Genomic DNA, 27,530 nt, shown 5'->3' with positions numbered 1-27,530 from the left:
GGAAACGTTTGATCTTCCCTTATAGTTGAGCTAGGGAGATTGGATAGTAAATATGAAAGTGAGAAGCCTGACGTAAGTAAGATTAAACTATGCCATGCTCAGCTAGGACCTCAGGTTCGCTAACTGTTGCCCCCTATTTGAAGGAGAGGTGGTACCCATTATCATCGCAATGACAATTTTACCAAATTTAGGTACACATTTTGAGAAGACTATCAATAATAACTTTGTGAAATTTGGTACATATACGGCTTGATAGCTTTTGTGTTAACGGTAGTTTTTAGACTTTGAATATTAAATAGACTGAATTAATGTATTTTATTAAAGGACACCCATTTCTGATTGTTATTTTACGACTATATAGCCAAATTAATTGTAATTAACAAGATTAAAAGCTAGAAATGTCAAAGACAGGCAATAGTTCAAGTGTTTGAAATGGTATGCTCAAATGTGATTTAATTTTTGAAATAACTTATTGGTACCTTTTCCTAAAAATCCAAAAAGGAGAGAAAGAAGAAAAGTCAGGATTACCTTAATGCATACCAGCACGTATTCTGGATCATCGGTGCCATCGGCATCTTCCCTAAATCATTTCTGGTTTCTCTCTACAGTCCCTGATGTTATGGAGATAATAGAAGAATTCATGACCAACATCAGTTTCTTGAAATATAGACCTTGCTCGATCCCTAATTGCTGCGTCACTAACACTATAATTGACACTATTTTAACTAACACTGATACTGTAACCTACAACTGTATTTACAGAAATCACTTTTCCTCTACCAGGCCCTGCTTTTGTACCTTTACCTTTCTAACTTTTAAAGAGAGATTTCTCTCTAGCCGTTTTGAAGACATGTTTTCAATACTTTTTCGCGCGAGAAGGACAAACAATAAATAAGTGACCGGAAATATGTGACACAGTCTAGCCACAATACGATGTGACTCAACAAAAAATTTCCTTTAGATGTTCAACAACATTACTTTCTCCGTAGGAACGAAAATACGAATGTATATTAAAGCATTTGAACTCATTATTGAAAAAGGGGCGTAACCATAAGTATCACGTTACAATTTTAACCCCCTTGTGGGTGGGGGCGGTAGAATCAACTCCACGGTGTTCCCTGCCTGTCGTAAGAGGCGACTAAAAGGGACCCCAAATGTTCCGAACTTTGGAAAGTGGGTTGGCGAACACGAGACCCTTATCTGAGTCCTGGCATTGTTTCCACTTACTTGTGCCAGGCTCCTAACTTTTATCTATCCTATCTGACCTCTCTTGGTCAATTCTTGTTATTTTCTGACCCCGACGGTATTACGGCATTACTCCTAGGGCGTCTTTCATTTTCACGCCCTTCGTGGCCCTTGTCTTCCTTTGGCCGATACCTTCATTTTTCGAAGTGTCGAACCCCTTCCACTTTTTTTCTCTGATTAGTGTTATATGGAGGATGGTTTCCCAGTTGTACTTTCCCTTAAACAATATTTATCACCACCATCTTATCATTTTAATGGTCTTTGAAGGCGTTAAGAATGAGTTTTTACAATCCATTTACTCGTATATAATGAAATACACTTCAAAGTTCCAAACAATAAAAATGATTTAAATTATATATTTTTGAACCGATGGGGGTGGGGGTGGAGGAATATCGCCTCCCCTGAAAGTGACTGGTGGATCTCATTTTTCTTGATATACCTGAATCAGTCTTGTTCTCTACATTTCCTATAAAACCAACAGGACAGGTTGTCGCTGAATCAACATTTGTCTTAGTAAAATGTCTATTCTGCTCATCTGCGAGCGAGTTGGCTGGGCCGTAAAGCCTGTAGCAGCAAGTTTGCAAATTCCAGCGTTACAGTTGACGGTCCTCGAGATAACTATCCCTTATTCACACCAGAAAAGTGCAGCGGATGTTCATTTGCATGCAGGAAATTCGGAACATGACGTAGATTCCATTCTTTCAATAAGATTTTCGGAATAACCTACCCTTACTACTGATGTTACTTTTTTTTTTAACGTCCAACTGGCAACTTTGATGGTTTTACGAGACGCATAGGTGCAGGAGTTCCTTTGTTGTTGTTAGTCGTTTAGTCGCTTTCGACTCTCCGTGACCCCATAGACCAAAGTGCGCCATTTCTTCCTGTCGTATACTATTTTCCGAAGTCTTTCTAAATTGAGAGCCGTGGCTTCCTTGATGTCATCAATCCACCTCATCCGTTGTCGCCCTCTTCTCCTGTTACCATAAGTCTTCCCCAGCATTAAGGTCTTTTCCAATGAATCATGTTTTCTCATGATATGACCGAAGTACTTTAGTTTTTGCCTGAGTATTTGACCTTCCAGTGAACAGCCTGGGTTGATTGCCGGTAATATGGACTTATTAGATCTCTTCGCAGCCCACGGAACTCTAAGGAGTTTTCTCCAACACCATAGTTCAAATGCATCTATTCTTCGGCGCCCAGCCTTTCTTACTGTCCAGGTTTCGCTTCCGTACATTGCTACTGGGAAGACCATAGCCTTCACTATACGAATCTTCGTTCTTAAAGTTACGTCTCTACTCTTGAAAACGTTATCAAGGTTGGCCATTCTCTTCCTCCCAAGGAGCAAGCGTCTCTTAATTTCATGGCTGCAATCGCCATCAGCAGTTATATTGGAGCCCAAGTAGATGAAACTAGGAACAACCTCCATTGTTTCACCATTTATATGCCAGGAGGTGATAGGTTTAGTTGCCATGATCTTTGTTTTCTTGACATTCAACCTTAGTCCAGCTTTTGCACTTTCTTCTTTCACCTTCATTAGTAGATACTTAAGTTGTTCTTCACTTTCTGGCAACAGGGTGGTGTCATCAGCATATCTAAGGTTATTTATATGTATCCCACCAATTTTAGCTCCAGTTTCTGTTTCATCTAATTTGGCATTCCTCATCACATACTCTGCATATAAGTTGAATAAGTAAGGTGACAATATGCAGCCTTGACGTACACCTTTCTCAATCTTGACTCATTCAGTTGTTCCATATAGGGTTCTCACCGTAGCTTCCTGATCAGAGTAGAGATTTCTCATAAGGCAAATAAGATGATCTGGTACTCCCATAGTCTTGAGTACTTGCCACAATTTATTGTGGTCGACACAGTCAAAGGCTTGAGCATAGTCAATAAAGCATAAGTATAGGTCTTTCTGGAATTCTTTTACGTGCCAGTAAATCTACCTACACTAGGCTAACGTAATAACATTGTACTGAGCCAGGATCGGACCTACCGAATTGGAGTCAGAAGGCTAGCGCGTCAACCGTCTGATCTACTCAGACCTTACTACTCCGCTCTATGAATGGTTTGAAGTAAATCCGGAGAAACAAATATGATACTAGGAACAATGATTCTTCTTCTTCTTCTTCTTGTTATCGTGCCCTAAATCCTGGGTATCGTGATCTTTGAGGACGTTTCTTTGTATCTGTTTCCATCTTTCTGCCAAACGGGTTGCTGTATGAGGGGTGTCGTAGTTGTGTGTCCCCCACGTAGGAGTTGGTTCACGCTGCCACTTCTCAGGCACATCACCTAAAATGATATGCTCTTCAAGGCTCCCTTCTCTGCGTCGCACGATGTGATCAAGGAATTGGAGAATTCTTTGCCGGCACACTCAAGATAACATGATATTGATGCTCAGTTTCTTAAGGATGGACTCATTGATACGAAGAGTTTTCCAAGGAAGAGAAGCGTCCTTATACAACACCACATCTCAAATGCATTGATCCTCTTCATATCTGCAGTTCGCAAGATCCACGCTTCAGCACTAAAGAGGAAGAAAGAGAAAACCAGTGTGTGAACTAGTCTCGTCTTTAGCTTGACAGAAATTGAGTGGTCCTTCCAAACATGAGATATTTGAGTCATGATCATGATTTCCTCGGACATGACAATCCTTCCCCTGATCTCTACTTCACAGCTGTTATTGTTGGTTAAAAAAGCACCAAGGCACAACATGTCTAAAACTGTTTTCATTTCCCTGGATGTGTGAATTTAAGTTAGTTTGCCGGCCCTATCAACTAGCGTAATTTTTGTCTTGTCCATCGTGATCTACAAAACACAAACTGATACTCGAAACAGACTTTCAACATATTAGGTCGTGTTACGTACATGTAGTACGTGTTGAAGAGATGTTAAGTACAGAACAAAAATGGCCAGCCGGACACCAGTGGGATCCGAACCCACAACCTCCCGATTTCGCGTCGGTTGCTCTACCAATTGAGCTATGGTGGCCTAGGCCATCTTTGTTCTCTTTGAAAGGATCTGAGCTACAGGTCTGGCACTACTGCTAGCACACTGTAGAGTGCGTTTAAGTCGCCCGTTGTGGGGCCACCATAGCTCAATTGGTAGAGCAACCGGCGCGAAATCGGGAGGTTGTGGGTTCGGATCCCACTGGTGTCCGGCTGGCCATTTTTGTTCTGTACTTAACATCTCTTCAACACGTACTACATGTACGTAACACGACCTAATGTGTTGAAAGTCTGTTTCGATTACAATGCGGTCGTGAAAATTCAATATTCACAAACTGATACTCTTATATCTGACATTTCTGCGTCGCCCACGGCTTTGAGCACGGATTCATCCACTTATCCCAGATTAGCGGCCTAAATGCAGTTCCAGGAAACCAACCTAACATCGTTTGTTTCTTTTTACTCGTTCTCTTCTTCTTCTTCTTCTTCTTCTTCTTCCGAATTTGGCCAACTGTGGACCGCATAGAACTTAAGGCTTGTTGGCCTTTCTTCTCTTCTCTTCGCAGAACCTTTTCATTCTCTCGCTTCGTATTTTTCTCTCCTCCTCAGAGATTATCCGGTTGGGCTTCTTTTTAGGTGGTTTGTCCTCAAAAAATTTGATTTTGTTGATTATGTTTCTAAACTCTTTCCTTTTATTGATCACCTCTAGTGTAATTCCAACTTCTTCTGCATCTCTTTTGACTTCTTCTACCCACTTAGTGGTGGCCTTCAATCCTAAAATGTACTTAAATATCTTTTTGGTCAGTCTGCTTTCATCCATTCTTACTAGATGTCCGTAGAAGTTCAACCTTCGCTTCCTCATTGTGTCTGAGATCTTTTCCGTATGTTTATAAAGATCCTTGTTTTTCCTTTTTTTCCAGGTTCCATCAGTAGTTTTCTGGGGTCCCAGAATCTTCCTTAGGATCTTCCTTTCTTTCTTTTCCAGTTCTTGTAGCTCCCCTTTTTTATTCAAAATAAGACACTCTGAGGCATAGAATTCTTCTGGTTTGATTACTGAATGATAGTGTCGGATTTTGGCCATGCAGGATATTGCCCGTTTGTTGTACATACTCTGGGTTAGTTTGTAGGCCAATTCTAATTTTCTGATTCTTCCTCTGATAGCCTCTTTGTCTGGCCCATTGGGTTGGATCCATTCTCCTAGGTATCTGAACTTCTCTGCCCTTTTAATTTTCCCATACTTTACCTCCATGTACTTCGTATTTCGGTGCCTATACTCCATATACTCCGTCTTTCCGTAAGAAACTTTAAGACCTGCTTTTCCGGCGATTTCGTGCAGTTTCTCTATCATATTTATAGCGTCTTCTCGATTTTTAGCTAAGACGGCGAGATCATCGGCAAAAGCTGGACATTTAATTTCAAGTTCTGGCCTTCTCTTCCAAGGTGTATTCCTCTTATCCCTTCCGATTTCAGAGCTTCTTCCCAATTTTCATTATTTTCTCCAAAACTAGGTTGAAGAGGATCGGGAACAATCCATCTCCTTGTCTGACCCCTGTCTTGATTTCGAACGGGTCAGATATATCTCCGAGGAACTTGACTTTCGAGATGGTATCCGTCAGGGTTTGTTTAATGAGTTCTCTAGTTTTCTTGTCAATTCCAAACTCCTCTAGGACTTTAAATAAAGTTTGTCTGTCTATTGAGTCATATGCTTTTGTGAAATCGATAAAGATGACTACGGTGTTCTGACTCCTTATTGCTCTTGTTCGCAGTATACTTTTGAGGTTGAAAATTTGTTCTGCGCACGACCTTCCTTTACGGAAACCAGCTTTGTATTCTCCAATGAGGTGGTCAGTCTGTTCCTGAACTCTGTTTAGTAGAACTTTAGAGAATATCTTATAAGCAATTGACAGTAAAGAGATCCCTCTTTAGTTGTTCGGGTCTGTTCGGTTACCTTTCTTGTGAAGCGGATGTATAAGCGCACATTTCCAGTCTGCAGGGATCTTCCCAGTTTTCCATATATCTTCTATACAGCGATGAATTGCTTCCGCTGTGTTTTCTCCTCCAATCTTCCACATTTCTGCAACTACGCCATCTTCACCTGGCGCTTTGTTATCCTTAAGCTCTTTGATTACCTGTTTGATTTCTTCTAGATTTGGAGGTTTAGAATCTGGGTTCTCATGGATTGGTTGCTGGGTCTCTAGTCTGTCCTGAGGTTCTTCACAGTTTAGCAGCTCTTTGAAGTAGTCTGCTAGGAGCTGGCAGTTTTCTTTGTTATTGGTAGCAATGCTGCCGTCTGTTCGCTGGAAGCGGAGACTTGGTGGTTGATAACCTTGTAGTTCCTCTTTGAATATTCTGTAAACATTTCTGGTGTTGTTCTTTCTAAATTCTTCTTCTGCCTTTTTTACCCTATCTCTGTCATATTTTCTCTTTTCACCTCGTATGATTTTGGCTGATTCCTTCCTTTGATTCCTAAACTGTTCCCACTTTTCCTCTGTCTTGTTGGAATTACACCTCTTCCAGAATTTTAATCTTTTTTCAAGTGCTTCATCACATTTTTCAGTCTACCACCTATGCTTACGTTTTCGTGGAGTGTTCCCCAAACCTTCAGATGCTTTGATCAAGGATACTTTCATTTCTTCCCAGTTATTCATGTCCAGGTTTGACAGATTCTTGATGTACTTTTCTTTGTTCTACTTTAGTATTTCTGTATTGATTCTGGGTTTCTTGTTAGCTTTTGGCTTGATTCTGTTCGGTAGCAACCTTGTTTTGATTTCCGAGAGGTAATGGTCTGAATCAATGTTGGCACTTTTTCTTACTTTTACATTAAGAATTTCTTTTCGATTTCTGGCTGTTATTGCCACATGGTCTTTCTGAAATTCCCCCAGCATTGCATTAGGGGAAACCCATGTTTTCTTCTTCTTTGGGAGTGCTTTGAAGTATGTGGACATTAATTTGAGGCTGAATTGTCTACAGAAGGCAATGCGTCTTTCCCCATTCCTATTTGTTCGTTTATGTTCCGGGTAGTCTCCTACAATTTTTCTGTACTTTTTTCCCTGCCCATCTGAGCATTGAAGTCACCAAGCAAGATCTTTGTGTGATGTGGAGGGATTTTTGAAGTTGCATCTTCGAGCATTTCCCAGAAATCTTCCACCTTTTCTGGGTTTTTCTTATTATCTTCATTTATTGGTGCATGTGCATTGATAATCGTATACACCTTATTTCCCAACTTGAAAGAGAGGAGTGAGATCCTCTCTGATAGTGAAGCGAAATCAATTACGGATTCAATTATGTTCTTTTTGACTACAAAGGCTGTTCCAAGAATCGTTACGTTGGAGTTGTTTTTATAGCAGGTTTTCCTTTGTAGATTCTGTAACTTTCTGAATCCATTGGGTTTTCATCAAGGTATCTGGTTTCTTGTAATGCCATTATGCAAATGTTCCGTTCTTCCATAACTTTGATTAGCTGCTTCAGTTTTCCCGTTTTTAGGAGGGTATTGATATTCAACGTTCCAAGCAGGTGTTTTTGCTTGGGTCGTACCTTCTGTGATGAGGTTCTGGGAAGCTCCGACTCTTCCCCACATGATGTTTCAGGCTCTCCAGAATCCGACGGCCTGATTGCATCGCTCATGGCGATGGGGGATTTCCGTTTCCGGCTCCGCCCTGGAGTAATCTTTACAGAAAGTGTTTCCATCATGCCTTAAGTTGAAAATAATTGAGAGGATGGGTACAGCCCATACCTCAGTGTTAAAACTGAAGTTGTAAGCCCCAGAGTTTATTTTAGGCCGCTCCTAACCTGGAGAACAGACGCCTTTTGCAGCCGCCCCTAACCTGGAGAACAGACGCAGCGTGTGTTTCAAAGATAGTTCTTCCACCTTCTTCGCCGTAGGGAATTATATTCCTCATCCGCCGTTGAAGCTGTTGACCTTCTTCTGGATTTATAATTGTACTCCTTTTAATCCCCTGAGTACAGGGTTTCCCCTTCTGCCATCTCCGCCATACCGAAGTCCACCTTCTCTGCCGCAGACGCCATTGAGGTCTTCACCCATAACCCTGGGTTGGGCCCTCCATATTTATGACCCCTGGAGAGAGGGTGTCCCAGTATTATCAACCCCCAGGAATTGGGCTGCCTGTGGGTCCGCGGGTTCCTTTCCGTGATATTTGAACCAGCCCACATTTCTGCGAGCCCCCTATCCGCCACCTGGGGACGCGCCCTCTAGGGGTTTCAGGCTCCCCCTTACTCGTTTTCATTTATAATCAAATCCTATTAAAATTATTTACATAATTATTTCTGTAATGAGTTCCTTGGTTCAATACCCTCAGGATTTTCTCATTTTTTAAAAGTTCTCCACACCGAATGTAGTTATAAGGGCTTAAGTGATACTCTGCATTGACTTACATTAACGCTCGTAGTGGTAGAAAAAGGCAAACTGCTAATCTAATCGACCTGATAACGATGATTAAGAAAAGGGTTGTAATTTTTTAGAATAAAGAATATATTCTTATATTAATCATTATGTTCTATTTACCTAAAATTCGTAGCACATATCTCTTGAATGATTTCAACGTTGAGTTGCCTGCCTGAAGGTCTACAACTGTGGATTTTTTTATAATTGGAGAAAATAAGTTGATGTTATTAAAGAATAAATCCTTTAGAAGGAGGGGTGCACAGTGTTTATCTTTACAGGGGGGTAAGTACTTTGTCAATCATGTTGATAGAATAATTCCAAAAGTGAAAGGAGAAAGGGGGTTGACACCAGAAAGGTGAGGCTATTAGTCATTTCATTGCCAACATTAGCCGAGAAAGAAAAAAAAGGGACATATTTCTCTTTGCAAAAGGCTGATGAACATGTCTTTCAAACTACACCTGATGTAGAGGTATCATTATTTAATATTTTTATATTTCGAGACAATCATCTGCACCTGGCAAACAATGTTATATCAAGGAGAACTGCAACTCTAAGTCGAAGGAACTTAACTTGCTGCCGCAGAATATTTGGGGACCAAGCATACGGTAACTACTAATGTGACGTCACTGGCGATACACTTTCTATTTCAGCACACTCTATTTATACAAATCCACAACCGCAGCGTCTTTGGTGACCAAGGCCTACGGTAACGATGAATGTGACGTCACTTCAGTCATATATTTTGTCGCGTTACACAAATTTTCGGATAATCCCCAGCTATACGACATATTCGTATCAAAATATCTTGCTCGTAAGTGTACCTTAATGAAGACCTCAGCCACGGGATTAAGGGGTAGACACAGATATATACACTATTCACTGGATGAAGTTGACTAATATCCCACTAGGATGACTTTTGAATGGGTAATAATAATAATATGTACAATTACAGTAAACTCATTTATTTTACTATTACTTTTACGAAGAACCGCCACAGATAGGGCATATTGTACCCGCTCAAAGCCTGAGTTACGGTCAGAATCGATCGCAACTAATAAACAATAAAAAATATGAAGGAATAAGATCTCCAAATAAATATATGGATGCCATCCACTCAGTTCTACAGGGTTGAACGGGGCACTGTAATCATTAATTTCAAGGCTCATCGTACAAACACATAAAATATATGAAATCATATCAACAGAAAAAGTGGAAGGCTTCGTCATAGGAATGGAGACGGATATTTAAATGGTCACCAAGGGTTTACTAGGCTACAGGAACAAGAACCTGGAACTGTTTCATTGCAAATGTCAAAGGAGCATTTTATTTAAGACAGAATTGTAACACACAACAAAATCCTTTGATCCTTATTTTGCCGTTAATTTGGCAAATCATTCCTGAAAATTTCACATAATATTTTACACTTTTGACCACCCATCCACTTGGGTAGTGGAACCGTTGATTTCTGAGGGTTGCAATTCGACCCTCGTGAACACAATGATCATTTTATAGTCATGAACCAATTACCTGTTGGCCAAGTGGGCGCGATCACATGAATCATGCCATCGCCTCCACTTCTATTAAGATGAGACCAACCCGGGATAATAAAAAACTCTTCCCGGGTTCCTACCCAAGGTGTGCTAATCGCTAACTGAAGGAAACGACAAAGCGACTCTAACCTAATGGTCCAGTTGTAGGGATTTGCCATCACATTACAAATATCAACTTATTATTTACAACAACTTGACATTATTACGTTATTTCGCCAGCTGATTTCCCTAGTATCAATCATCATCATCATCCGAAATAATAATAAAAGATACTTCAGTTTTATTATTACTATTATTATGATTATGATGATGATGATGATGATTATTATTATTATTATTATTATTATTATTATTATTATTATTATTATTATTATTATTATTATTATCAGTGGAGATCATGATTATCGTAACACGTAAACATCATTGATTTTTATTTCAATTTCAATTTTCACCATATTCATTATTATGCGAAATAATATTTTCATTAAAAATTAATTTCACTTGTTACACGACAGTTAACTACTCGTATTATTATGTTTAATGCATAACCCTTTACAATTCCGGTCTAGTTTGGCACTGATCAATCAATTAAGACATGATTTACTTGGATTATTATTATAATTTCGAAAATTTATGCTTTAAATTTCAATCTTTAGAATTTAGTCAAGTATGTTAAATCCCAATCTGAACCATCAAGCTCTGAGTTCACATCGGTCGGGACAAAATAACGGTATTCGAACCCTCAAACTTATTTTCGTACTGCGGTTAATTTATGGGGACACCATGTACTCCCAAGACAAATCTCAAATCCCATGGTACCTCGCAAACTGAGAATTTCCACCCAGTCGTTGCGAGTGCTAAATTATTCCATTCTATTCATTTGAAGTCCATTTATTCCACTGGAACTCTTCATAACATTTAATTCATTAATTAATCCTCGGTGCGTGGACTCTGTACTGCCACTCATAACACCGGAATCAGCATATTATCTCGACATATGCCTCAGGATAAACCTATTTCTTCATCAACATCAGTACGACTCAATTTTATCCCATACCGGACATTTGTCTCGCACCAATTCCAACATCAAAATTGGGCTCAAACCACTCTGGGCTTTCAACATAGCGTGACCATCATATACAAGTGCATCTTTCGCTTCTAAACAAGTATTGAAGATTAGTATGGAGTACAGAAAAACGTTAAAACAACAATTAAAGTTAAAAACAAATTTACTGCGCGAATTAAAGTATTCCACGCCACATGTTATCTCCACATTTAAATTACTTTAACCTGCAATCATTCTATCAAACTAGGCCCGTGACTTTATTCACAAAGCATTATTATTAGACACTCATTTACACATTACGCATGTTCATTTATCACTCCGATACTTCTACTGATTATTATATTTCTGCCCACTGGCGAATCTTCGCGGCACAAATAATCATCGATATTTACAGACAATTCAATGGACTTCATTCCGTCCCACAACAATTAAATTCACTTGGCAACCCTCTATCACTGGATAATCTCACAACATGCCTTAATATCTATAACATTTCCGTTAACTGAAAAAAATTGAGCACTTCCAAAATGAATGTTAATCTTTACGTGAAACGTGCTCCTGTATAATTACACACATTTCAAAGCACTTGAACAAACAACTCAATCCTAATCTACTCTATCAAATAATCAAAATTATGATGAGTGCTTGATCTAAATATGTACATAATAATTTGTCTCTTTGTCTATCTATCTCTGAATTTATACGAGCCGAGAAACGGCTCGTTTCACAATCAACTTACCATATTGCTAACGTTAGCTATCTACAAATGTATTTTAATAGGCACTCATCTCAGATTTGTAGTTTGCTAAACTGGAGGAGGAGCATCACCCCATCCTATTTTAGCACTGCATTATACTGGTATTTATGCCAGCTTGAAGAGGTAATCCTTGACACTTTTCAATATTACACATTTTTAAATCTTAGAAAAACGAATCACTTTTCACACCTGGAGTATTTTCCACTCTAAATTTAACACTGAAATTTTAGACTATTGGCTTTTTATATAGCCCACTTAATGTAAATATACGTTCTTCGTTCCTTCTCGGGCACTAAGGAACATGGCATACATTGGTATCCCCTTCAACGGCCCGACGCGCACACGACATTCTGACCTCGCACATCCCTGTCTGTTCGCGTTTCTCCCGTCTCACGTTCGCGTGGCTCACCAGGTATCACTTAGTAATTGACTATTCACTTGGTCAAATTACGTCGAACACCCGCGACCGTTCTCACGTAACATACTTCCTATTCCTGATATAGAATCTCACACTCCTATCCGTATGTTTTTATATAATGAGTTCTGTAAATATTCGAACTCCTGATAGACTGTTCAAGACTGTAATACGAACCAATTCACCTCATGCATCACTGGGCAACGTAAAATACTAACACCTCAAACAATATTCCACGAGTGGATACACACACGTACTTGCGCAGTAGCTGCTCCGACAATTCTCTACGACTATGTTCGCACCCTGGCGTAGTAACAGCTCGAACAATTCCTCACAAGTACACTTCCATCTCCACGACCAGGTGTTTATATTCATCTCACCCTTCCTCCAAGTTCACGAGAGGTCAACTCAGGGCGCGCAGTTCCAATATTCTCATACGACTATTTGCGAACCTGCCCTTGGCTTAAACTTGGGATCTACTGATGTAATTATGTTATCATATCCTCTATGCCAAATCTCAATTAATATCGTTCACTGGTAATTAATATAACTGTGAATTGAGCTCCCGTATCCCGGGCGGGGTATTTCGCGCCGTTTGTATCGTCTCTTGCCTGCAGCCAATCAACGAATACTGTCCATGAATTCTCCGAATTACGCCAGTCAATCTCCCTCAATTAATAACTTTTAATCGTTTTTATTATATGCTTAGGCTTCTAAATTTCCCCTTATCTTGAATTTATAATCCATTTCCTTCTATAAATTTAATCCGTGTAGTTAACGTTGGTAGTGCTTCTTACTATACGAAGTTGTCGTGACTGCTTCCGCCCGGCGAAGTTTGAAGTTTCAGTTTTTTTATGGTATCAACTGTGCGCCCAGCCCTCGTTTGGTTCACTGGATTTACCCTGACGCCATTCCTAGGAATTCAGCTTTCGACCCATACGTTGTTCCAACTATAACTTCGCCCGCGGGTATGGAACTTTCCACTGACTCTATCCCCATCGTCATAATTTCTGAGAAAACTAATTCTGCTGGCCATTGTATTTCTTAATCTTAGAGGAGGTATCAGTCTGTGGTAGGTTTCACTATACCATTCGAACTGGCCTGTATATACAACAAATAAAGTAAGATAATCTTGCTTCTGAAAATGAAATATATATTCCTCAATAATTAATTTTAATTGAATGACGCCTATCACACCCCCACCAGGGTGCATTATTTCCCACGCAGACATGAAATTTTTATTAATTTTGGAATCAATCTAGCGTCACCAATTGGTTTCTGACATCCCTCTAAACTCTGTAAGTTCTTTGGCTTGAACAATCTCGTTTCGTCGTTGATGATTCTCTCTTTGAAGTGCCTCGTTTTCTTGTTCTAATTGACGAATCATTTCTATGAATTCCAGGACATCGCTGTCTGGGTTTCCACATTCCGAACATGGCCTGGCTATTAATGTAGGCCGGATCATTTGGACGTCTAGTTCCATGGTTTCATCATCTCCTTCAGCATCTTCTTCTTCTTCTGCCTCTTCCTCGTCATTCTCTTCCATTCCTCGGCTTTTACTCAAACTCTCTTGTTTTAATTCTGGCCCCTAGTTGACTTTCGTTCATGAACCTAGGGTCATTTGTATTCAACGAGCAAACACCTTCAGATTGAAGCAGCGATGATCCGTCAGTGCAGGACGCGTTTCTATCCCCTTTGCGAACACCATTAGCCTTTTTCCTCCAATGTTCTTCAAGATACCGTTTCGATTCCTGCTCCAGCTCCTCCATGTTCTGTACGGTCGCCTCTATGTAGGGTTTCTCTTTACCGCGATCCCAAACACTACCTGGCCTGTCTTCCTTTCCGCTTTGATTCCTTATGGCATCCTTCCATTTCCTGTTGATTTCATCAATATCTCTCCTGCACTGCTGCTGTCGATTTTCTGATTCGTTATAGGGATTCTGACGAGCTCTTTGCTGGGCTGGGTTCCGCCATGGGTACGGGTAAGGCCGACTGTCATTCCTCGTTCCCTCATATCCTCGGTATCCCCTATCTCTCTCGAAGTTTCCCCGGTACTGCAGTCTTCCTTTCTCCTGAAATGCGCCTCGGTGTTTCCACGGTCTATGTTGCCAAATTTGCTCATACGTTCTCTTGCCTTTTCGACTAGAACTCGTTAGTTCAAAATTGGTGTTCGTGCTCTGATCTCTAGCGGACTCTGTTCTCGGGCTTGTTCCCATTTCCATGTTATTGACCTGCGGCTCTGAAGACCTTTGGGGCCTACCATTCCCATGATGGGTCGTCTGGTCAAGTTGTCTTAACAGACTTTCCGTCTGTACTGCCGTGCGTACATTAGAAGCAATCAGAATTCGCTGAATTTCAAGCGGACATGCTTCGCAATGGCACTTATGAGCTCGGTCTCACAGACCGGATTACCCGATTTGCGCATCTTATAAAATTGGGCGGTGAAGTACTCGGAATACTTTGTTGGCGCAGAAGTATCGTCTCGAGTACAACTCAAATCTGAGGTTCTGCTGCGATTCCATACTCCAATACTTTTGTAAAAATCGGAACCCCATGAAGTTATCAAAGGTGTAAAGAAACGCCCTGAACCAAATCACTGGCACTCCGTCCAAGAATTTTTCTACTGTCCGTAGTTGCATTTGTGTAGATATCCTCTGCTCTTAGATGTAATTCGTTATCTCCCTAATGAAATATTTGTTCGTTATTTGCCCTCGAGCATCGAACTTGGGAGGTTTGTCATCTGACATCGTAACAAAATTAGCTACACCAGACGTAGCATGGCTTGCAGAGGCCGTCGATGATCCGTCTCCCGTATGGAATTTTGAAGCTCTCGTATCGGCTGCCAAGAGATTCCCCTTCATCCTGTTCAATCCTCTGTTCTCTGGGGTCGCGAACTCACTATACTCGAAGTTAAAATCTCGAGTAACGGACCTGTCCGCGTGCGCCTTTAACAGTTCAACTTCTTTTCTCAGTTCATCTACGCGTTGACATCCGCAATGAACTTAGTCTTAAACTGTCTCTCCACGCACTCTTCCAGTTTACTGCCTAGTTTTATTTCCGACTCTTCGGTCCTCTGCTCCCGTATTTCAAGCGCTTCGGCTGCCTTGATTAGCTTACCAGTTATTTTTTCAGAAGCCTCCAACCTGTGATCTAAGCTTTCGATTCTGACACCGGCATCCTCTAACTTTTTGAAACCTTTCCATTACTTTTGAGGGGTTCAACTACTAATTCCAGAACTGAAACCTTCGCTTCTCTACGTTTGTGGTCTGTACGCAGCGTTTCCACGTTTTCTACAATTTCGTCGGTCTTTCCTCTAGCTTAGACGATATGGCTTTGGATCTGAGACCTAACCTCTTCGTGTCCTTGCCGACACTCCTCTCGCATCTTTTCATCCTGCGCTTTTGATTCATCACGATCAGCTGACACCTGGGTCTTAATTTCAATAAGTCCTACCACTAGTCTTTCCCTGATCTCGTTACGATCCTCCAAAGCTTCGGACCTAACTCGCTCAACCCTCTCGATCACTCGGATAAGACTTGCATCGAAATGTCCTTTCATTTCCCCCTTTGTCTTATGACATGCCTCGCGTACCTGGTCTAGCCGTCAGGTAAATTCCCATTGGTACTTTTCACACGCGGTCCGCACTTCACCTATTTGTCCCGCTAATTCAATTCTATCACTATCACAGTTGATCCGGATTTGTTCAAATTTCTGCTCCATTAATTGTTCGATAGACTTATTACTCTGTTCTATAGACCTATTAGTTTGTTCAATAGCCCTATTAGATTATTCAATAGACTGTTTTAAGGAATTATTAGACTGTTCATTAGACTTCTCTAACGACATAAATTGAAGGGCCATAGCCCTCATCATATCCGCCATCGTAAGCGATTCTTCCTCTCCCATATGTCCATCCTGGGCTTTCTCTCTATCTACGTCAGACGTTATAAATTTTTGTAATTCAAAATGAGGGCCAACCGGCTCCTCGCCCTACGGCACTACGTTTAACAGTTGGTCAAGGTCCTATCATATAACGGTTCACTACTCTAATTTCTATTTTCATTTAAATTCAATCACTCGTATCAAACAACGAGTAGCATAAGGACAACAAACTTTCTTTGTTCCATCCAGAATAAATACGTATCTGACATAGGCTACATAAAAATAATTTGGAAACTGTAATGTCAAACACCACCTAGAAATTTTGACATAACACAGCAATCTCGTAGCTTCAAATCTGAAATTAATAAATTCTCGTAAGCACAGTTCCAGTTCTCACTCCTGTATTAACTTGTAGTTTGGTACTCAGTATAATTTTTGCCACATTCTCCTTGTTACTACCATCTCCTCATACCGACACTTTGGTGACCAAAGTGTGGAGCCTTCGCATTAACAGATATAAAAATTCGCATCATCAACAATTACTCAAGAAAAAATTGTAATTGCTAACTGGTGAGCCCAACACCTACTTTTTGATCCTAGCAAATGAGCACCGTTCGAAAATTACTACCGGGCGAGTTGGCCGTGCGCGTAGAGGCGCGCGGCTGTGAGCTTGCATCCGGGAGATAGTAGGTTCGAATCCCACTATCGGCAGCCCTGAAGATGGTTTTCCGTGGTTTCCCATTTTCACACCAGGCAAATGCTGGGGCTGTACCTTAATTAAGGCCACGGCCGCTTCCTTCCAACTCCTAGGCCTTTCCTATCCCATCGTCGCCATAAGACCTATCTGTGTCGGTGCGACGTAAAGCCGCTAGCAAACAAAAATCGAAAATTACTACTAGCCTATGCTACGTTAGCAAGTGTCTGAACACAATGACGGAATAAATAAAATAAAAAAGCAAGTGACATGTAAACACTGAATTTAATAAAAAAGTCCTAAAATAATGGGGTCAACTCGTACACTAGATGATGCCATCATTATTTAAATTTACCTTCCTAGATCTGAACAAATATGTCGCAACCACGCAAAGCCGCGATGCGGTCTACTAATAATTCAAATACCACGACTGCGTTTTATCAAAATACAATTAATAACACTTTCGAGACCCGCTGCGATTGTTAATGCAATAAAGCCCAATTTAGGCTGCATGATGTGCTTACCAATAAAATAAAGCCCTACGATTGGGTCTAGCCACGATGTAATCGGCCTCATGTTGGGCACCATGATGTACCCGCTCAAAGCCTGTATCCCAACCAGCATTTATCTCAAGGGGTGTTACGGTCCGAATCTATCGCAACTTATAAACAATAAAAAAATTTATGAAGATAAAAGATCTCCAAATAAATGTATGACCGCCATCCAATCAGTACTACAGGGTTGAACGGGACACTCTATTCATTAACTTTAAGGCTCATCGTAAAAACACACAAAGTAGGCTATATTAAATGAGATCAACAGGAAAAGTGGAAGGCTTCGTCCTAGGAATGGGGACGGATATTTAAATGGTCACCAAGGGTTTACTATGCTACAAGAAAAAGAACCTGGAACTGTTTCCTTGGGTGGTGGAACCATTGATTTCTGAGGGTTGCAATTCGACCTTCGTGAACACAATGACCATTTATGGTCATGAACCAATTACCTGTTGGCCAAGTGGGCGCGATTACATGAATCATGCCATCGCCTCCACTTTTATTGAGATGAGACCAACCCGGGATAATACAAAACTCTCCCCGTGTTCCTAACGAAGGTATGCTAATCGTTAACTGAAGGAAACGACAAAGGGACTCTAACCTAATGGTCCAGATGTAGGGAATTGCCATCACATTACAAATATCAACTTAACTTATTGTTTATAACAACTTGACATTATTACGTTATTTCGCCAGCTGACTTCCATAGTATTAACCATCATCATCATCCGAAAGAATAATAAAAATATTATTATTATTATTATTATTATTATTATTATTATTATTATTATTATTATTATTATCAGTGGAGATCATGATTATCGTAACACTTAATCATCATTGATTTTATATTTCAATTTTCACCATATTTATTATTATCCGAAATAACATAATACATTCTTCTTCGTCTCCTTCAAATTATTTTCATTATAAATTAATTTCACTTGTTACACGGCAGTTAACTATTATTATGTTTAATGCATAACCCTTTACAATTCCGGTCTAGTTTGGCACTGATCAGTCAATTAAGACATGATTTACTTGGAATATTATTATTTTACCGGGTGGTACACCTCCACGCCGCTAATTCAAACTTTGCGCCAGTTGAAACTCCTCTACTGGAGGAAGTCTGACCTTTATCTACGGTGTTAATTCTCAAGTTTCTCAGAAGATGTCCCTACTTGTAAATTTAGAAGTTTCTGAGCTGGGTCGTTTTCGATGTATTTTTGTTTTGCCTGTAGTAAGAAGTGTGGACATGCTCTTCCAGATGGCACTCCTGAAGGACTACAATTATGCACCCTAGTGCGAAGTGAAACAACTGTGTTTTTGGAGAAGTTTTGGGTTCATAAGTTTGTTCTTTGTTAAATTTATTTCAGTTATTGTTTAAGTTGGCAATATTAACCCTTTCTTTCCGCCAGTTTTGAATTCGACCAATAAGGAATTTCTGTAATAAATTTTCCACCAATAATGTGTGTCTTCTTCATCTAGTGTAGAGGTTTTCGTTGTTAGCCAATAAAATGATTGTGGGCGGGTGTTCTCATTCCTGAAACGCCTCGAACTTTCCACGAGGGTATATAAACTGCTGCTTTTCGGGTCTCCGCGCCACTTCAGTAACATCTATCTTGTGTAAATTACGTAGCAGGGGGCGGGAAGCGCCTCTTTCTTCGGGCAGCAGTTCAACCACCAGGTAATGGCCTTTTAATAACTTCTTTTCTTGCTAGCTCAGCAGTTTAACTCTCGGGGCAGGTCCGAAGCCTTTTACCATGTAACTTTTCTCTAAAATATAAAGACACTTGATATCAATTCTATCCTTTTAAACTACAAATTGGGATAGAGAGTGCTTAACCCTCTCGAGCTCCCACTCATATTGCTTTGAGGTGAACTTATTTTCACAACCGTTTCTTCCCTTCTAGTGTAATTTAAATCGTTTTCTTATATAAGTCACCTCTTTAGTATGAGATTAGCCCTTGCATTAGTGGCCTAGTGCCAGGTAGGTTTTAGTAAAGTATATTAGGAGTGCAGTTTTGCCTCCTCTCAAGTTGGTATTGTGGAGGCCATGTAATATTTCTGTTTCTTCACTGAATAGGCCTCAGTAGGTTGGGTATTTTTACCCCTGTGTATATGTCCTTGGAGGACAGCTTGAACGTGGAATTTGGTGTGGCCTTCGATAGGCTTGAACTTAAGAGCGGGTGGCTCTTTCTTAAAATTTGGTTCTCCGTGCCTCGAGGATGCTTTACTGTGTAGTTGGGAGCAAGTGCTTCTGGGCATGATTGGGGTTTTCTGCCCCTTTATCGAATCTTGTATTTGGGTAAAGTTGGGCTAATTGCTCAAGAATTGTGAGTCCGGGGCTCGAAGCACAAATTCTGTAAAAACTATAATTGTACATTCTTAAATTGTTGATATTCAACTGTGTTTCTGTTATTCTTGTTATTTCTTGATCTTGATAAGAAAATATAACCTTGTTAAATTTTATCTTAACTTTAATTTCGTATTTTGAGACCTGTTCACCCCCGCACCTTCTTTCACCTCTGCACATCCACAAAACTCGGTAACAATTATTATTATTTCGAAAATTTATATTTTAAATTTCAATCTTTATAATTTAGTCGCGTATGTTAACTCCCAGTATGAACCATCAAGCTCTTAGTTCACATCGGTCGGGACAAAATAAAAGGTATTCTAACCCGCAATCTTATCTTCGTTAATTTATGGGAACACCATGTCCTCCCAAGGAAAATCCCAATTCCCATGGCACCTCGCAAACTGAGAATTTCCACCCAGTAGTTGAGAGTGCTAAATTATTCCATCCTTTTCATTTTAAGTCCATTTATTCCACTGGAACTCTTCAAAACATTTAATTCATTAATTAATCATCGGTGCGTGGACTCGGTTCTGCCACTCATAACACCGAAATAGGCATATTATCTCGACATAGGCCTCAGGATACATCTATTTCTTCGTCAACATCAGTACAACTCAATTTCATCTCATGCCGGACTTTTATCCCGCACGAATTCCAACATCAAAATTGGGCTCAAACCACTCTGGGCATTCAACATAGCGTGATTATCATATACAAGTGCATCTATCGCTTCTAAATAAATATTTAACATTATTATGGAGTACAAAAAACATTAAAACAACAATTAAAGTTAAAATCAAATTTACTGCCGAATTAAAGTATACCACGCCACATGTTATCTCCACATTTAAATTACTTTAACCTGCAATCATTCTATCAAACTAGGTCCGTGCCTTTATTCACAAAGCATTATTATTAAACACTCATTTACACATTACCCATGTTCATTTATCACTCCGATACGTCTACTGATTACTATATTTCTGCCCACTGGCGAAACTTCGCGGCACAAATAATCATCGATATTTACAGACAATTCAATGGACTTCATTCCGTCCCACAACAATTAAATTCACTTGGCAAACCTCTACCTCTGGATAATCTTACAACATGCTTTAATATTTATAAAGTTTCCGACAACTGAAAAAAAATACATTTGAACTCTTCTATAACGAATGTTAATCTTTACGTGAAACGTGCTCCTGTATAATTAAACACATTTCAAGCACTTGAACAAACAACTCAACCTTAATCTACTCTATTAAATATTCAAAATTATGATGAGTGCTTGATCTAATTATGCACATATTAATTTGACTCTGTGTCTATCGCTGAATTTATACGAGCCGGGAAACGGCTCGTTTCACAATCAACTTACCATATTGAAAGGATATGATTTCCTCCCGCTAACGTTAGCAATCTACAAATTTATATTAATAGGTACTCATCTCAACCATGTAGTTTGCTAAACTGGACGGAGACCATCGCCCCCGTCCAGTTTTAACACTGCATTATACTGGTATTCATGCCAGCTTGAAGAGGTAATCCTTGACACTTTTCAATATTACACATTTTTAAATCTTAGAAAAACGAATCACTTTTTTACACCTGGAGTATTTTCCACTCTAAGCTTAACACCGAAATTTTAGACTATTCGCTTTTTATCTAGCCCACTTAATGTAAATATACATTTTTCGTTCCTTATCCGGGCACTAAGGAACATGGGATACATTGGTATCCCCTTCAACGGCCCGACGCGTACACGACTTTCCGACCCCGCATTTGCCTGTCCAATCGCGTTTCTCCTGTCTCACATTCGCGTGGTTAACCAGGTATCACTTAGTAATTGACTGTTCACTTGGTCAAATTACGTCGAACACCCGCGACCGTTCTCAAGTAACATATTTCCTATTCCTGATATAGAATCTCACACTCCTATCCGTATGTTTTTATATAATGAGTTCTGTAAATATTCGAACTCCTGATAGACTGTTCAAGACTGTAATACGAACCAATTCACCTCATGCATCACTGGGCAACGTAAAATACTAACACCTCAAACAATATTCCACGAGTGGTTACACACACGTACTTGCGCAGTAGCTGCTCCGACAATTCTCTATGAGTATGTCCGCACCCTGGCGTAGTAACAGCTCGAACAATTCCTCACAAGTACACTTCCATCTCCACGACCAGGTGTTTATATTCATCTCACCCTTCCTGCAATTTCACGAGAGGTCAACTCAGGGCGCGCAGTTTCAATATTCTCATACGACTATTTGCGAACCTGCCCGTGGCTTAAACTTGGGATCTACTGATGTAATTATGTTATCAAAGCCTCTATGCCCAATCTCAATTAATATCGTTCACTGGTGATTAATATAACTGTGAATTGAGCTCCCGTATCCCGGGGGGGTATTTCGCGCCGTTTGTAGCGTCTCTTGCCTGCAGCCAATCAACAAATAGCGTCCATGAATTCTCCGAATTATGCCAGTCAATCTCCCTCAATTAATAACTGTTTGCCATTTTTATTATATTGTTAGTCTTCTAAATTTCACCTTATCTTGAATTTATAATCCATTTTCATCTATAAATTGAATCCGTGTAGTTAACGTTGATAGTGTTTCTTACAATACGAGGTTGTCGTGACTGCTTCCGCCCGGCGAATTTTACGATTGGTCCAAGCTTATGCGGGACTGAGATGCTTCACATTTTTTCTTTTAAGTACCCACCATGCGCCCAGCCCTCGTTTGGTTCACTGGAGTTACCCTGACGTCATTCCTAGGAATTCTTCTTTCGGACCGTACTTTGTTCCAACTATAACTTCGCCCGCGGCTATGAAACTTTCCACTGACTTGGAAATAACTCTGCCTTTCTCTTTCCCTCCTCGTAACAATTTCTGAGAAAACTAATTCCGCTGCACATTGTATTTCTTAATGTTATAGGAGATATCAGTCTGTGGTAGGTTTCACCATACCATTCGAACTGGCCCATTCTGACAACATATAAAGTAAAATATTCTTGCTTCTGAAAATGAAATATATATTCTTCAATAATTAATTGCAATTGAATGCCGCCTATCACACCCCCACCTGGGCACAATATGGTGACGATGTGATAGGAAAGGGCTAGGAGTGGGAAGCTGTGTGATTTTTTTAAAAGGAAAAATATATCTCTTCGAACTACTTCGCTTTTTGCGGCAAATTTCCCAGTTTCAACGCGGAGCAGCAAAATGCACTTCCTTTCTACAGGACCAGTAGTCCTTTAAACCTCAAACACACGCACTGGGGTGTAATCCAACCCAGACCATTACATTTCTGTCCACACAGGCACAAGTATTTCTTGGTTAATCTCAGCTGTTCAGTACATTTCCATCTGGAACTCGCCACATATCTTCAATAATTAGCAAGTTTGGACGTCATTGTTAAAGACGGAATACCGTAATATTTTGACTGGAGTGGAATGCACCTCGTATGTGTGTTTGTGTAATAGAATCCCGACGATTTTTGTGTCTATTTTTTATGTATTATTCATAGTTGTTTTATATTCGAATCATTTTTCATTCATAGTTAAATCAGTGATGTATTCTTTACAGATTTCGGCTTATTTGAAACAAGAACTTGTATAAAATGTCAGTTTTATGAGAAAAGGTAGAAAAGTGGCGACGTGAGTGGCATTGAAGTATTCTCCGCAATTCTAGGAATGTACAGATTTAATTTCACTCTCGGGTTTCTATGGATCGACAGATCAACATCCCAGAAAACAGGATAGAATTTGACAAGGGATGTAATTCAAATGATCATCAACCACGTCCAACCAAATATTCAGAACTATTTCGTAGCAAGTGCTCATTCAGACAACATATGAAATATAAACGGGTGAAATATGGTGCCAGATAAATACAGTATCCTCGGACTAGCAGAAGCACGTTGGTTCTAGATGATAGTACATGCTGGTGCGCAGCGAGAGGTACGAGTACATTGTTGTATGTGTCTAATTCCCCATCTATTATTTTAAAACGATTAGTGGCTCCTCTATATGCTGCTGTTCGGAGTATTTTTTGTGACGATCAATTTTATGAGTATTTCCCACCCCAGGGACTGAACAAAGTCATAAATAAACTTGCAACGAAACAATGACCTAAAAAAGCTTGATTCACCCCAATAAATAAGAGAAACGTAGGGTAGGAATATCGAGTCTATTCCGATTTTCAAGGAAACATGAAAGTAAGAAAGAATGAAAGAAAATCCAAACAATTGGGCTGCCAATGCAACACAGTCGTGTATACTGCGAGAACCCATTCTTTTATTATTAAATAATAAATGGGAATTACCCCACATACTGGTCATGACATGGATTGTCTATAAACGAAAATATGTACTGCTTGAAAGTTCAGTTCTCTATCGTATGACATTTATAGCCAATTTTTACCGAATATTTATATTTTGATCCGGATATAAACTTTCGGTGTTTTGAAATTGCCCCATTGTAGGTAAAATATCACGCATTATATCATAGATATTTTCTAGAAATAACCTGCATCTTATGTACCGTATTTCCTTTATTAATTCATGTTCTGACTATAAATTAACTTTTAGACTATTAGGACACTGAAATCATTTTGCATTGAAATGCACAGTAAGTAACATATTCACAAGTTATGCACATTTTAGCTCATGAACATGGATCTTTAGGCCTTTCCAGTCACGAAATTACCAGTGTTTGGCTGCAGTGTGGAACTGGGATCATCAGTTAAGCCGGCATTACACCTACCGAGTACTCGGCCGAGACAGTGCATTCGACCGAGTACTCGGTTAATGTGATAAGTACAGCCAGTACTCGGTCTAGTAACGAGCGAGTGATCTGGGCGAGACAGTGGATAGAAACGTGGCCCAACTGCTCGGCCGAATGAGAACCCCTACCACCTGCCCACTCACCTCGGCACTTCACTCGCTCTCCACTCGGTCAGTGTAATCAGTCAAGTCAATTGTGAAGGAGTTTTTCTTGTGTTGTCTGGCGAGCTGTGATTTGATTTCTTCAATGACAATGGCTAAATGGAGTAGTGAAACAACGTTAAAATTCATTCAAGAGTACAAAACACACGAATGTTTATGGGACTTCAAATCTGCTGCGTACAAAGACAAAAACATGCGTGATGCTGCTTATCACAAGTTGGAAGAAGCTATGAATTAACCTGACTTTGGTGTACCAGATGTAAACAATTAAATTAAAAACTGTTGTTGCTAATGCCAAATTCGATTTCCTCTATTATGGCAGGTATGATCATTTTGTAATAGTGTTTAAAAACTCTCTTCATTTTCCTCATTTTCCTACTTCGCATCACCATGTTCCCGCAATCCTTAAACGTTTCAGTGCACTGACTCGCCCACTATCTCGTCCTCGTGTAATCACATCTACTCCTCAATAAGTTACTCGGCCGAGTAACAAAGCGAGTGACTCGGCCCAGTACTCGGTAGATGTAATTCCGCCCTTAGGTTGCCACACCTTCTCAAGACGCTGGAGGCTACTGCGCCGTTGACACACTACTTCATTTAGTCAACGTCTGAATTTTCTGAAAATAACTTTCTTGTTTCCTACAAATGTCTAATTCTCCATATATTTTTAAATATTTCTTTATTTGTTATTTTATTAAAGGAGCTCTGTATTAGAATTTTACGAGGATAACTATCTTTCTATTAATATTTAAAAAATCTTCAACGATTTGTTTTTATTATAATCTACTTCGTTTTAAAATAAAATATTTTAAAAATTAGGACCCGGCGAATTACCGGTTCTTCTATATATAGTTGAAACTTTAGAATTGTTCTATTTTATTCGAATTTTAATAGGATAACTATCTTTCTATATATAGTTAAAACCTTTAACGATCTGTTTTTATTAAAATATTATTCGTTTTTATAAAAATATTTTTAAAGTTTGGGCCCGTCGTTTTGACGGGTTATATATATATATATAACTTATATAGTTAATAAATATTTTTGTTAATAAATGTTTAAATTAATATTACCTGAAGATATAGCTCCTAGAAGTTCCGATGTAGGAATATATATAACTAAAGATAAAATAGAAGATAAATTACGCTTATTATTATTTACTTATTTAGATTAAAATTTTTACCAAATTTATAAGAAAGAAGAAGCGAGAGGTTTTGTTCCTTGATGTTCGAGTGAAGAACATTATATTAAAAATTGTATACATTCATTATATGGACATCATCTATAATATAAAAAGGTCCTTTAAACTATTTTAAAGAGAATATTCCAGTTATTCAAAAATTCGAAGTTCTTAAAATCTAAACAATAGAACCCAGGTTCGTTAATAAATTTAGTTGTTTCTTGTACATAATTGGGTAGTCACGAACACAACTATATGTTAAAAACTGAACAGTAAGTACTAATCTGGAACAGGGTCATGGGAAGGAGAAAAGGGAGAAGGAAGTAGCTTCTGCAGCTATCAGGAAAGATAGGGCTGACCAGGAGGGGAGGGGATCAAATGAGGTGGGTAGGGTTGAGGCTCTGGTCATGGGGGATTCCTTCGTTAGACACGTGGGGAAAGTGTGTGGAGGAAAGGGAACCAGGGTAGAATGTTATCCAGGAATTAGGTTGAGGCAGATGTTGAGGAAAGTAGAAGAGAGGGAGGAGGGGAAGGAGAAGGTGGTAGTGTTTCACGTTGGTACCAACAACGTAAGGCAAGCTGATATAAGTACCAACATAGTTGGAGATGTGTGGGATCTGGTAAATGCAGCACGGGTGAAGTTTAAGAAAGCGGAGATTGTTATTAGTGGAATACTGTGTAGGAGGGATACTGACTGGAGAGTGATTGGGGATTTAAATGAGACTATGGAGTGGGTATGTGGGAAACTGGGAGTGAAATTTCTAGATCCTAATGGGTGGGTAGGAGAAAGGGATCTGCGCTCGGATGGCCTTCATTTAAACCGCAGTGGTACGTATAAGTTAGGAAATTTGTTTGGAAGGGTAATAGGGAGGTACATTCAGGGAAAGGGGATGGCCTAGGGAGCGGTGATAAGGGAACAGGGAACTGGAAATCAAGTAGGGATGACCTAAAATTGTTAGTGTTGAACTGTAGAGGTATTGTAAAGAAAGGAATAGAATTAAGTAATTTAATAGATATATATTTACCAGATATTGTAATAGGAGTTGAATCATGGCTGAGAAATGATATAATGGATGCAGAAATTTTCTCACGGCACTGGAATGTGTATCGTAGAGATAGGATAGGAAAGGTGGGAGGGGGAGTTTTCATTCTGGTGAAAGAAGAATTTGTAAGCTACGAAAAAGTTAAAGATGAGACACATGAAATTCTAGGTGTAAGGCTCATTTCTAAAGATAATAGGCAACTTGATATATTTGGAGTGTACAGATCGGGAAAGGGTAGCACTGATGCGGATTCGGAATTATTTGATAGGATAGTCAGCTATGTGGGAAACGACATGGAAAGAAATGTGATTGTAGCGGGAGATCTGAATTTGCCAGATGTCAATTGGGAAGGAAATGCGAACGACAGGAAGCATGACCAACAAATGGCAAATAAGTTAATATGGGAAGGACAGCTGATTCAGAAAGTGATGGAACCAACCAGAGGGAAAAATATTTTGGATGTGGTGCTGATAAAAC

Source organism: Anabrus simplex, chromosome 1, assembly GCF_040414725.1.
Source record: "Anabrus simplex isolate iqAnaSimp1 chromosome 1, ASM4041472v1, whole genome shotgun sequence".
Lineage (NCBI taxonomy): Eukaryota > Metazoa > Arthropoda > Insecta > Orthoptera > Tettigoniidae > Anabrus > Anabrus simplex.
Note: the sequence above shows the minus strand (reverse complement) of the source record.